Raw genomic sequence first — 13,300 nt, forward strand, 5'->3', positions numbered from 1 at the left:
TGTGTGAATGATTTAAAAAACTACAGAATAAGGTACAAATGTAGTGTATTTAATAAACTGTCAACCAAAAAAAAAAAAAAAAAGAAAGAATTTTCTCAATACTCTTTCACTTAGAAAACAGATAGGACTTCCTTGGTGGTCCAGTGGTTAAGAATCCACCTGCCAACACAGTGGACACAGGTTCAATCACAGAGTGGCAAAACCCACGTGCTACAGCTACTGAGCCCACACTCTAGAGCCCATACTCCACAAGAGAAGCCTGAGCACCATCACGGAGGAGCCCCTCACTCGCTGCAACCAGAGAAAGTCCATGCACAGCAACAAGGACCCAGCACAGTCATAAATAAATAAATACATTTTTTTAAGGGAAAGAAAATAGATAGATGTTTTAAAATGCAAATTGAAGATATCTAGAAGGCAGTTTGCTCTGTGTATTAAAAACTTAGGGTTTGGGACCTTATGGTATGGTTTTTAGAATCCTATATACATAGAGATAATAATGGAGAGCCTCGAGGGAGTAAGGAGGGCTGATGAACCTTACTGGCTGTTTGTTTATTGTAGATGGGAGCAGGAAGAGAGGCCAGGAAGGGACACATAAGGAAAGATGAGTGATCCAGAAGCAGAAGGATACTTGTCAGAGTCCCAAGAATGAGAAAGTTGCAGGAAGGACAGCAATGTTCAACACTGCTAAATGACCCATAAAAACTCAAGAGCAGCTGTAGGCTTTACCAATTATGGGGTAATTGGTGATCTTGAGAGGGCAGTTTCAGAAAGAGGATCAAGGGGGAATTCAGATTCTGAGGAGCTGAGCAGTAGGCAAATTGAACACTACAGTGGCAGCCTGCTTTTAAAAGATATTTTCCAAAGAATAGACAAGAAAAGAAGGCAGTAACTGAGGCAGTAGTAACATCAAGGGAAGGATCATTATAAGGAGAGAGGATCTTCCAGATAAGGAAGGCAAATGAAAACACCATCAAGAGAAGTCCTTTGTGGAATAAGAAAATCTTAGTAAAAAAACTTAGAGCAAATAGGTAAGAAAAAGAATAGAGGCTAGGTTGAACTTTATAAAAGCAGACATATGGGTCTCTCTTGGAGGCCAGAGCAAGACAAAAGGAATGGGCAGATTAAAATTACCAAGAGTTACTGAGGTGGAACAAATGGAATGGCATGAGGTCTCTACCAGATATCTTGGATCTTACTGGTAAACGAGAAAGTGACTACTATATTCTGAGATTTCTGGGAGTGGGTGGGAACTGGGAGATAAGAAGAGCCGTATGGAAAGGCTGCTATACAGCACTGACTATAGCTGAATTCAATAATTTCTGGAGCAATAATGAGAGCTTAGCTGAAATTAGACAATTGGTTTAGTGTCATTGGCTTAATTATATCATGTAGACCCAATCCATCGACTTTCCCCAGAAATGATTAATGGTCAGGGAAGAAGAACAGGGAAGGCATATTTTGGGTTATAGTAAGCTTGATGATGTTGAAGCGGAAATGAGGGAGAAAAAAAATGGTAAGGGATACCTACCATATGGTAAAAAATTACTGGCATGGCTTGGTATATTATTTACATAACACATGAACCCAGAACAGAGAGAATATATTGAAGAAAAGTGAAAGTTTAAGAAATACATTGATACCATTAGGATCAAAAAATAAGTTAAGTGATGAAAAGAAATGGAACGACTTGAGGTTGAGATTAGAATGTCGATTTTCAGGGGTTAAGATCTCAGAAATGGAGCAACACTGATGAAGTCTAGAGAGGCCTTGTCAGGGGGTCACCTAGTGGAGAGAAACTCAACTTCCAAAGTTCAGAAAGCTGTGAGCAAGGTGATATAGGAATAAGCCCCCTGGGCTCTAAGCCCCAGTTCTATCACTCTTTATTTGCTTGACCCTGTGCAAGTTCTTAAATGTTTCCACATCTCTTTTCTCATCTGCAAAATGGAGGTCATGTTAGTTCCCAACTTTTAGAATTGTTGGGCAACTAAATGGGATACTATAAGTAAAGTATATCATGTTTGACACCTGGAAAGGGCTCATGACATATTTTAAATTAGTATTTAGTGTTAGGTTTCAGTATTTTCATGAATTCTACCTTAGTGATTATCCTTGGGAGGATGACAGGGTCTAAAGTGGAGAGGAAGACAGTGGATGGACTACTGAAGTCAACAAAAAAGATACCCAGTTTTAGAGGTTAGTGGATGATCAGGTAAGAACTGTTAGAAAGGCTAGCTAAGAATGCCTTTAATACTGACTACCTCAAAACAACAAGTCCTCAGGTAGAACTGCTCCTAAGTTCACTGCCATTGGCTTAACAGTATCCCGAAAGATGCAGATGCTTTCTCTGCTTGTTGACTTGTCCCCTTGTGTGATTTCCCATCATCATGGCCCCAACAGAATGGCTGCAGTTGCAGGTACTGTTAGATGCTGAGTTTCAGGGATCCTCAGGGGATCTCTCTACAGTATGAGGGCACTAGCCCCTATTGATTGCAGTTTAGGGACTAAGACCACAGAAAAACACCATCTAACATTTTGCTACACAAGTGATACTGTGATGAGCACTCTTGTGCTATATCACGCATATGTGAAGTATTCTCCAGGATGAACAGAAAGATGTCAGATTGCTTCCACAGAGGGCTCATTTTAAGTGTCTCAGAACCTTACCAATCTTCCATTACCACTTTACACTCTCATTAGCAGTACAGAAAAAAATATTTCCCTACTTCTTATACAAAATTTGGTAAGATTAAACTTCTAAATACTTCCTAACCTGGCAGATGAAAACTGCATCTCCTTGCTTTTTTAGTGTGCATTCTCCTGGTTACAAATGAAGTTGACTAGTTTCTCAAATGTCTGTCGGTTACTTACACTTAATTTTCTATGAGTTTCCTGTTCATAAGTTTTGCTTGGTTTTCTACTGAGTTGTTCATGTTTTCTTGTTGAAATTCCTCATATAGTCTTGATACTATCTAGCAATTCTTTGATTGCTATTTATGACAATCTTTTGTCTTTTAGCTTTGTTGAAGGTTTCTATCATAGGAAGCAACTTTTAATTTGCACAAATTTTTTTGTACTGTTCAGTTTCTTAGGTTGTTCTGGCAGTAACATAGTTACTGACAGTAACCAGGCAGTTACTGACTCTCCAGGTCAACCCTGCCCATAGTCAATTACAGTCAACTACGCTACACAATGTAATGTAAAGGATAGGGAGAGATGGGACTTCCCTGGTGGTCCAGTGTTTAAGGCAGCTGCCACAGCAGGGTGTGCAGTTTTCATACTTGGTCAGGGGAACTAAGATTCCGCACACCACATGGTGCAGTCAAAAAACAAATTATTTAAAGGATAAGGAGAGAAAGACTCAACTGCTCAAATATATTTCAGTCCATGAGTCTGATGCCATATCTGAAATTCCCCATATGAGTCATTCCCAAGGGACTTTCTGGGAACTTGGATTTTAAATGTGTAAAGGATGTTATTACCTCACTGAGAAAGGACATTGGCTTATCAACAATAATTGTGGTCTCTGATTAAATGTTTTGCTATTTATTTTTATCAGAAGGAATGAGATGTACAAGGAAAGTAAAGAATGTTTGAAACAGTGCATGGCGCATGTGCTTGAGTAATTTTTATGGAGGGCTTTGAGTAGCAAGGAGGTAGCTTCAAGGTAACTTTTCTCTTTGTCAGGAAGAAAGAGAGAAGAAAGAAAACGTGAACACTCTCAAAAAAACTTTGATTTTTCTTTTCTCCCCTGAGGCTAGAGTCCTCTAACATTTGGGTTACTTTCTAGATCAATATCAAAAATGTCATAACCTTCTACTGAAAGTAGATGTGACTTTGATTATTCCCTTAATTAAAGGAAACTTAAATATGGAGTTCTAAAGCTTTGATTCAATAGATCCTTTCAAACGTTCCTCACGGAAGAGTCTCACGATAAAGTCATTTAAGATGGAAAATGAGGGAATTAAAAAAGAAAAGTGGCATAAAATGCTTTTCTTCTGTCATGTGTTAAGCTGGGGGAATTTTTTTCTGTCCTTGTAAGTGGTTTTTTTGTCTCTGAGGAAAAAACTACTTAAAAAAAGCAGATGTTGATGAGTCACATTTAAGCTTTTATGGTTTGAAACACATTTTTTTTGTTTGTATATGAAGCTGTGGTCTGGAAGGTAACTGGCTAAAGTCCTTGACTGAATCCCTACATGTTGAATTATCCTGTGTTGTCAATACCAAAGCAGCTGGACTAGAAAGCCTTTACCAATACTCCCAGCTCTTGCACTCTACACTTTTTAATGAGCTTCATGCCTGTTTTGCCTTTTCCCAGTTGTGCAGTCCCAGGATGACACGGTCCCAGTCCCTTTTCTCCTCTGGTTACTTCCCTAAGTCACAGGCCAGGCATGAACAGTGAAGGAGTTAGGAAGGAGGAGGAAGCTTTCAAAGTGTGAAAATGGCAGCACTATTCTTCCATTATTTAATAAACACTCACAGACTGCTGATTACAAGTAGACAGACTAACCGGACGACTATGGCTAGTTTATAAAAGAACTCAAGACCTAACTGAGAAGTGAAAAAACAAAAAAAATCTTCTCCCAGGAAGAACCAACATCTGAGCTGAGCAGAGTTCTGAAGAAAGGAGAGAGGTTGCAAGCTGAAAGAGGGGGTGGGTTGACTGTGCGAAGAGCATTCCAGGCAGGACAGTAAGCGTCCCCGTGGCTCAGCAGGGTTCACAGCGTGTCCAGGAAAACTGGAGGAAAGGGGATGCACCCATAAGGTGGTTAAGAGAAAACAGACAGGATTTCGTATTGATCTGGGTAACTGGAGCTAGTTCTCCCTCAGATTCCTTGCTACTTTCTTCCTCTTCTTTCTCTCTTAGCAGATACCACTGGAACTAGGCACTGTTTTAAGCACTTTACACATATTAACTCAACTCTAACTCAACAATAACCCAATGAGTATATGGTACGACATATGAACACTTGATCCTACCTGAAAAATCTCTGCTTTGCCTTTTTCTGTCCCTCATATACTAAGCTATGTTTAAGAGAGCAGATATTTTTTGGGGTAGGAATAATCCTAGGGTTATTTGAGAAAGAAAAACCAAAACAAACAACAAAAAAAAAGGATGGGAGTATTCAAATGTGGTCTCATCATACTCAATCCCAAACTACAAGACTTAGGAAGAAAACTACAGAAAACTACAACCCATTCATGTCTAATTTTTTTAAATTGAGATATATAATACTTACTGACTGCATACTGCATCAAGTACTATTGTGAACATTTTATACAGTGGCTTATTTAATCTTTACACCTGACCCTATTATGATGCCCATTTTATAAATAACAACCCCAAGGGAAGTCTCCAAGGATGTACAGCTATATAATAGTAGTGAAGGGAGGGAGGTGCTGGTCCTAGGTGGTGTGTCTTCAGAGGCCACACTCTTAAGCCCTAGGCATCACTTGCTCATTTGTATGACTGCCCAATGCCTTGCTACCTCCTAAAACAGTTCTCCTCTTTCTTCTCTAATAGAGTCTCTTGAGATACATTAGGAAAGAAAGGTCCTCATGATAAACACCATATAGTCACTAAATTAACAGGAAGTCCAGAGAAACTCTGGTGGAACTCTGTAAGGATAAGTACATGAAAAGGCACTGCCTTTTCTTAAACAAATGAGAATATGGAAGTAATTTTGTGGCCAATGAACATGAAATACTTAAGAAATGCAGCAAGCTGACATGTAACTCTAGATTTCTGAAACTGGTGCAAAAACTGCACTAAGGCTGCTTTTGAGCAGGGATTATAGTCAATCCTACACCACTAAAATAATTACAGTAGAAAAAGATAGACCATTTTCAACAAAGTAGCAGAATTTTTCTGATTTGCATTAAGAATTTGTCATTTTCTTGGCATATATTTCTCCGTTCATCATGGAACTGTACGAGAGATCATGAGTTTCAAGTCTGCCTCACTTTCATTTAGGTTCAAATCAAATGAGTGTTCTTTTGGATGAAGGGGTTTCCCTAAAGTTAACTGGAGTTTCCTGCACTTCTGTTGAGATCTAAAGAAGCAGGATTTCAGTTCCTCACTCACCACTCATCACTTTAATCATTGCACTGTATACATCCTCAGCTTTCTTGCTACTTTCTTCCTCCACCGTACCCTCTTTGAAGATAATAAAGCACTTCTGTTGTGCTTTCTATGTGTCTTTCCCCTCTTCCCCAAGCCCTTATCCTTCCTTCCTCTTTTTTCAGTGCTTAGAATTGTCCACCCAGACACTCAACCACACCCTATAAGTATACGGGCCCAGACGCAGGTACGCTGGGAGACAGGGTGGTAGAAGCATGTAAAAGATTTCCTCTAAATGGTCCTAGTTTCTCTGTAAATGGGAAACAGACTGCACTCATTTTACAGCCGAGGAATCCAAAGCACAGAAGGAGTAAGCAGTTTGTTCAAGACAAGCTAGTTGCCAAGTGCTTGAACCATGATTTAAATATGAGCAGTCTGACTCCAGAGTCTATACTCTTTGCCTTTATGCACTTCTGCCAAACTCCTCTCTGGTTAAACTGAATTCTGTACTTCTCCTGTCTGTCCTTGGGAAACTGAACAAGCTGAAGACTAATAACCATGCTGACTATACTTCTTTCAAATTCATGACATGGCATAGCCCTGAAAGCCTGCTCTACTTTCTAAATCAGTTCACTTGTTAATTATTTCATATCTCATTTTAGACATTTGTTGCCACTTCTCCAATGACTTGTTTCTCATTTCACTGAGAAAATGGAAGCAGTCAGAAGAGAACTTCCACATATTCCTAACACCACAACTACTGACCTTCCTCCATCGGGCCCCATGTACCCTGCCTGACCTTTCACCGTGGATGAATGTCTATCTGCTTATCTAAAAATCCAGTAGCTCCACTGGATCTCATTCCCTCACCTTCTTCAAGATCTCTCTTTTTCAAATATACCCTCTCTTCTGTATCATCAATTTTTCTACCCTCATAAATCACTTCCCATCAGTATACAGATATTCTGTAATGTTGTTCCTCAGTTGCTCAGTCGTGTCTGACTCTTTGCAGCTCCATGGACTGCAGCACACCTAGTATCCCTGTCCTTCACTATCTCTCAGAGTTTTCTCAAACTCATGTCCATTGAATGGGTGAGGCCATCCATTCCTCTCATCCTCTGTCATCTCCTTCTCTCACCTTCAATCTTTCCCGGCATCAGGGTCTTTTCCAATGAGTCGGCTCTTCACATCAGATGGCCAAAGTTTTGGAGCTTCAGCTTCAGCAACAGTCCTTCCAATGAATAGTCAGGGTTGATTTCCTTTAGGATTGAGTGGTTTGATCTCCTTGCTCTCCAAGGGACTCTCAAAAGTCTTTTCTAGCATCACAGTTCAAAAGAATCAATTCTTCAGAACTCAGCCTTCTTTATGGTCCAACTTTCACACCCGTATATGATTACCAGAAAAAAAATAGCTTTGACCATATGAATCTTTGTTGGGAAAGTAATGTCTCTGCTTTTTAATATGCTGTCTCAGTTTGTCATAGCTTTCCTTCCAAGAAGCAAGCATCTTTTAATTTCATGGCTGCAGTCACCATATGCAGAGATTTTGGAGCCCAAGAAAATAAAGTCTGTCACTGTTTCTAGTTTTTCCCCATCTATTTGCCATGAATGATGGTACTGGATGCCGTAATCTTAGCTTTTTGAATGTTGAGTTTTAAGTCAGCTTTTCACTCTTCTCTTTTACCTTCATCAAGAGGCTCTTTAGTTCCTCTTCACTTTCTGCCTTAAGGGTGGTGTCATCTGCGTTTCTGAGATTTGATACTTCTCCCAGCAATCTTTTTTTTTTCATTTATTTTTATTAGTTGGAGGCTAATTACTTTACAATATTGTAGTAGTTTTTGTCATACATTGACATGAATCAGCCATGGATATACATGTATTCCCCATCCCGGTCCCCCCTCCCACCTCTCTCTCTACCCGATCCCTCTGGGTCTTCCCAGTACACCAGGCCCGAGCACTTGTCTCATGCATCCAACCTGGGCTTGTGATCTGTTTCACCCTAGATAATACACATGTTTCAATGCTGTTCTCTCGAAACATCCCACCCTCGCCTTCTCCCACAGAGTCCAAAAGTCTGTTCTGTACATCTGTGTCTCTTTTTCTGTCTTGCATATAGGGTTATCGTTACCATCTTTCTAAATTCCATATATATGCGTTAGTATACTGTATTGGTGTTTATCTTTCTGGCTTACTTCATTCTGTATAATGGGCTCCAGTTTCATCCATCTCATTAGAACTGGTTCAAATGAATTCTTTTTAATGGCTGAGTAATATTCCATGGTGTATATGTACCACAGCTTCCTTATCCATTCGTCTGCTGACGGGCATCTAGGTTGCTTCCATGTCCTGCCTATCATAAACTGTGCTGCGATGAACATTGGGGTGCACGTGTCTCTTTCAGATCTGGTTTCGTTGGTGTGTATGCCCAGGAGTGGGATTGCTGGGTCATATGACAGTTCTATTTCAAGTTTTTTAAGAAATCTCCACACTGTTCTCCATAGCGGCTGTACTAGTTTGCATTCCCACCAACAGTGTAAGAGGGTTCCCTTTTCTCCACACCCTCTCCAGCATTTATTGCTTGTAGACTTTTGGATAGCAGCCATCCTGACTGGCGTGTAATGGTACCTCATTGTGATTTTGATTTGCATTTCTCTGATAATGAGTGATGTTGAGCATCTTTTCATGTGTTTGTTAGCCATCTGTATGTCTTCTTTGGAGAAATGTCTGTTTAGTTCTTTGGCCCATTTTTTGACTGGGTCATTTATTTTTCTGGAATTGAGCTGCAGGAGTTGCTTGTATATTTTTGAGATTAATCCTTTGTCAGTTGCTTCATTTGCTATTATTTTCTCCCATTCTGAAGGCTGTCTTTTCACCTTGCTTATAGTTTCCTTTGTTGTGCAAAAGCTGTTAAGTTTAATTAGGTCCCATTTGTTTATTTTTGCTTTTATTTCCAATATTCTGGGAGGTGGGTCATAGAGGATCCTGCTGTGATTTATGTCGGAGAGTGTTTTGCCTATGTTCTCCTCTAGGAGTTTTAGGAGCTTGAACTTCATTCAGCACGGCATTTCGAATGATGTACCCTGCATATAAGTTAAATAAGTAGGGTGACAAGATACAGCCTTGACATACTCCTTTCCTAATCTGGAACCAGTCCATAGTTTTCCATGTCCGGTTCTAACTGTTGCTTCTTGACCTACATACAGGCTTCTCAGGAGGCAGGTAAGGTAATATTCCTATCTTAAAAACAAAAACATGTGTCTGGTTTCTGATCTGGAATGTAAGGAGTTTGGCAACTGTTATTTTGTCCTAACAGCAAGTAAAAAACTGAACAAAATGAAAAATCAACATCTTTTTTAAGATCCAGCAGAGAAGTGAGGTCATAGGCAAACCACTGCCTCCAAACTTGGAGAGACAAGTAAATACAGAGAATCAGAACTTGCTGGAGCAAAGACCTTCATGAGAACCAGTGCAAGGGTAGGAAAATCTGGACAGTAATTGACAAATTGCTGGAGGCTCAATGTGGACAAGCCTGAGCATTAAAAACTCTAGGGGGATCCAATCATCAGGAGGTCCCCACAATTTTGTGAGTTTTATCTCCAGGAGCTTGACCTAGTACGTATAATGAATATCAGAGCAAAATTTGCTTGGGTTGATGGCAGGGGAAGGAGAAAAGAAATCACTTTGAAATATGTAAGAGCATTTTTTTTTTCTTAACAAGTCCTGCCCATGAGAAAACCTATTTTACAGAGCTTAAATATTGAGATTTTATCGGAAGGGAAATACCCAAGTCTAGCCCACTCTAGCTTTCCACATGAGAGAAAGGAAATACCCAACCCTAGTTCCTTTTAGCTTTCCATGTTGGGGAAGGGAAATAGCCAACTCCAGCCTCCTCTATCCATTCTGTCCCACATGGGGAGCAAACACCAAGATGCACTTGGGAAGTTCACAGTTCAGAGGCACAGGCTCCCTAAAAGACTGAGACTTAAGAACACTTTCCCTTCCCTCACACCTTATTACTACATTACTAAAAGTTTTTACCACAGTGCCTTTTAACCAATATATTATACCTGGTTGTCAAGCAAAAAATTAAAAAGCATACCAAAAGGCAAAACATGCAGTTTGAAGAGGCGGTAAGCACTAGAACTGGGCTTCCCTGATAGCTCAGCTGGTAAAGAATCTGCCTGCAACAATGCAGGAGACCCTGCTTAGATTCCTGGGTTGGGAAGATTTGCTGGAGAAGGGATAGGCTACCCACTCCAGTGTTCTTGGGCTTCTCTTGTGGCTCAAACGGTAAAGAATCCTCCTGCAATGTGGGAGACCTGGGTTCAGTCCCTGGGTTGGGAAGATGCCTTGGAGAAAGGAAAGGCTACCCACTCCAGTATTCTGACCTGGAGAATTCCCAGGGACTGTATAGTCCATGGGGTTGCAAAGAATCAGACACGACTGAGTGACTTTTACTTTCACTTTCAAGCACTAGAACTAGATTCAGATACTGCAGGGATGTTGAAATAATCAGACCAGGAATTTAAAACAACTGTGATTAATATGCTAAGGACTCCCTAACAGATAAGTAGGCAGTATGCAAGAACAGATGGGCAGTGCAGGCAGAGAGATGGAAATTCTAAGAAAGAATAAAAAGGAAATACTAGAGATCAAAAAGCTGTAACTGGAATGAGAAAGGTATTTGATGGGCTTGTTGGTAGACTGGATACAGCTCAGAAAAGAATCTTTGAGCTTGAACATATCTTATTAGAAGCCTCCAAAACTGAAAGGGAAACAGAAAAAAAGACTTGAAAAACAAAACGAAACAAAGCAAACAAAAAACAACCCGGAACAAAATATCCAAGAACTGTGGTACAAGGACAAAAGGTGCAACATATACATAATGGGAATACCAGGAGAAGAGAGAATTAAAAGAAGGTACATCGCTACAGATCCCATGAATATTTTAAGATAATTACAATCCTCACAAAAATTAACTCAAAATGTATCATATCAAAATGTAAACTAGAAAATTATAAAACTCCTAGAAGATAATATAATAGGAAACCTAGATGCTTTCTGATATGGCAGTTACTTTTTAGATATAACACCAAAGGCATGATCCATGAAAGAATGAAATATAAGGTAGAGTTAATTAAAATTAAGAACTTCTGTTCTGCAGAAGACAATGTTAAGAGACTGAGAAGATAAGCCTCAGAGTGGGAGGAAATATTTCCAAAAGACATATCTATAAAGGACAGTTTTCCAAAACACACACAGAACTCTTAAAACTCAAAAATAAGAAAATCAACTACATTTGAAAATGAGCCAAAGACCTGAACAGACACTCTATCAAATACATACAGACAGCAAATAAGCATACAAAAAGATGCTCAGCATCGTATGTCATTAGAGAATTGCAAATTAAAATAACAATGGGATACCACTATAGCTATTCACTTGGCCCAAAATCCAAAACACTAATAACACCAAATGCTAGTGAGGATGTGGAGCAACAGGACCTGTCATTGCTGGTGGGAATGCAATAGAGTACAGCCACTTTGGCAAACGATTTAGCAATTTCTGTCAAAACTAAACATATCTCACCATGCTGCTGCTGCTGCTGCTGCTAAGTCACTCCAGTCGTGTCTGACTCTGCGCGACCCCGTAGACGGCAGCCCACCAGGCTCCCCTGTCCCTGGGATTCTCCAGGCAGGAACACTGGAGTGGGTTGCCATTTCCTTCCCCAATGCATGAAAATGAAAAGTGAAAGTGAAGTCGCTCAGGCGTGTCCGACTCCTAGTGACCCCATGGACTGCAGCCCACCAGGCTCCTCCGTCCATGGGATTTTCCAAGCAAGAGCACTGGAGTGGGTTGCCATTGCCTTCTCCAATATCTCACCATAAGATTCAGCAATTGTGCTCCTTGGTATTTACTCAAATGAGTTGAAAACTGTGTCCACATAAAAACTTCCACATAAAGATGTTTATAGCAGCTTGATTCATAGTTGTCAAAACATGGAAGCAATCAACATGTCCTTCAGTAATTTAATGGATAAATAAACTGTGCTGCATTCAGACAGTGGAATATTATTCTGTGCTAAATAGAGATGAGTTATCAAGCCACAAAAAGACATGGAGTAATCTTAAATGCATAGTACTTACTAAGTGAAGGAAGCCAATCCCCAAATGCTACAGACTGTACTATTTTAACTATATTCCATTCTGTAATAGGCAAAACTGTGGAGACCATATAAAAAGTTCAGTTGTTGGAGGGTAGGGTAGCAGTGGCGATATGAATAGGCAGAGCTCTGAGGATTTTTAGAAAATTTGATTCTGGAAAAGGCAAAACTATGGAGAAATTAATAGGATCAGAGGTGCTAGGGTTGAGAAACAGAGTGGGGAATAGGTGGAGCACAGGGTTTTTAGGGCAGTGAAACTACTAGGTATAATACTATAGTGGTGGATGCATATTGTACATTGTCAAAATCCATAGAATGTACCATATCAAGAGTGAACCCTAATGTTAACTATGGGCTTTGGGTGATAATGGTGCATCAGTACAGGTTCATTGCTTGTAACAAATGAACCATTCAAGTGTGGGATTTTGAAGGGGGGCAGGCTATATGTGTGCTCAGTAGGTGTGTGTGAAATCTCCCTACTCCTGCTCAGTTTTGCTCTGACCTAAAAGTCCCCCAAAAAGAAAATCAATTTGAAAACAAAACAAAACCCAAAAAACTTTCCTGGACCTCACATTGCCTTCCAGCTGCCACCTTATTTCTCTGCTCCCTTTTAGAGAAGAACTCCTCCAAAGGGTTGCCTGTGCTCATTAGCTGCCTCTATTTCCCTTCTTCCTGTCTCTCTTGGATCTATTCCCACCAAGCTTTTGTTCTCACCATTCCACTGAAATGTGGTCAATTCTCAGTCCTCATGTTACCTGAAACATGAGCAGCTGTTGACACAGTGATCATTTCATTTTTTTCGATAAACTTACTTGGTTCCTGGGGTGCTAATTTTTAATGTTCCCTTCCTCCCCTGTGGGCCACTCCTTAATCCCTGTTGCTAGTTTCTGCTCTTGTCTCTGCGTGTGTGCTAAATTGCTTCCGACGTGTCTGACTCTTTGTGACCCCAAGGTCTGTAGCCCACCAGGCTCCTCTGTTAATGGTATTCTCCAGGCAAGAATGCTGGAGTGGGTGGCCATGCCCTCCCTCAGGGGATCTTCCTGACCCAGGGATCACACCTGCCTCTCTTACGTCTCC

This window comes from Odocoileus virginianus, chromosome 13 (assembly GCF_023699985.2).
Source record: "Odocoileus virginianus isolate 20LAN1187 ecotype Illinois chromosome 13, Ovbor_1.2, whole genome shotgun sequence".
NCBI lineage: Eukaryota > Metazoa > Chordata > Mammalia > Artiodactyla > Cervidae > Odocoileus > Odocoileus virginianus.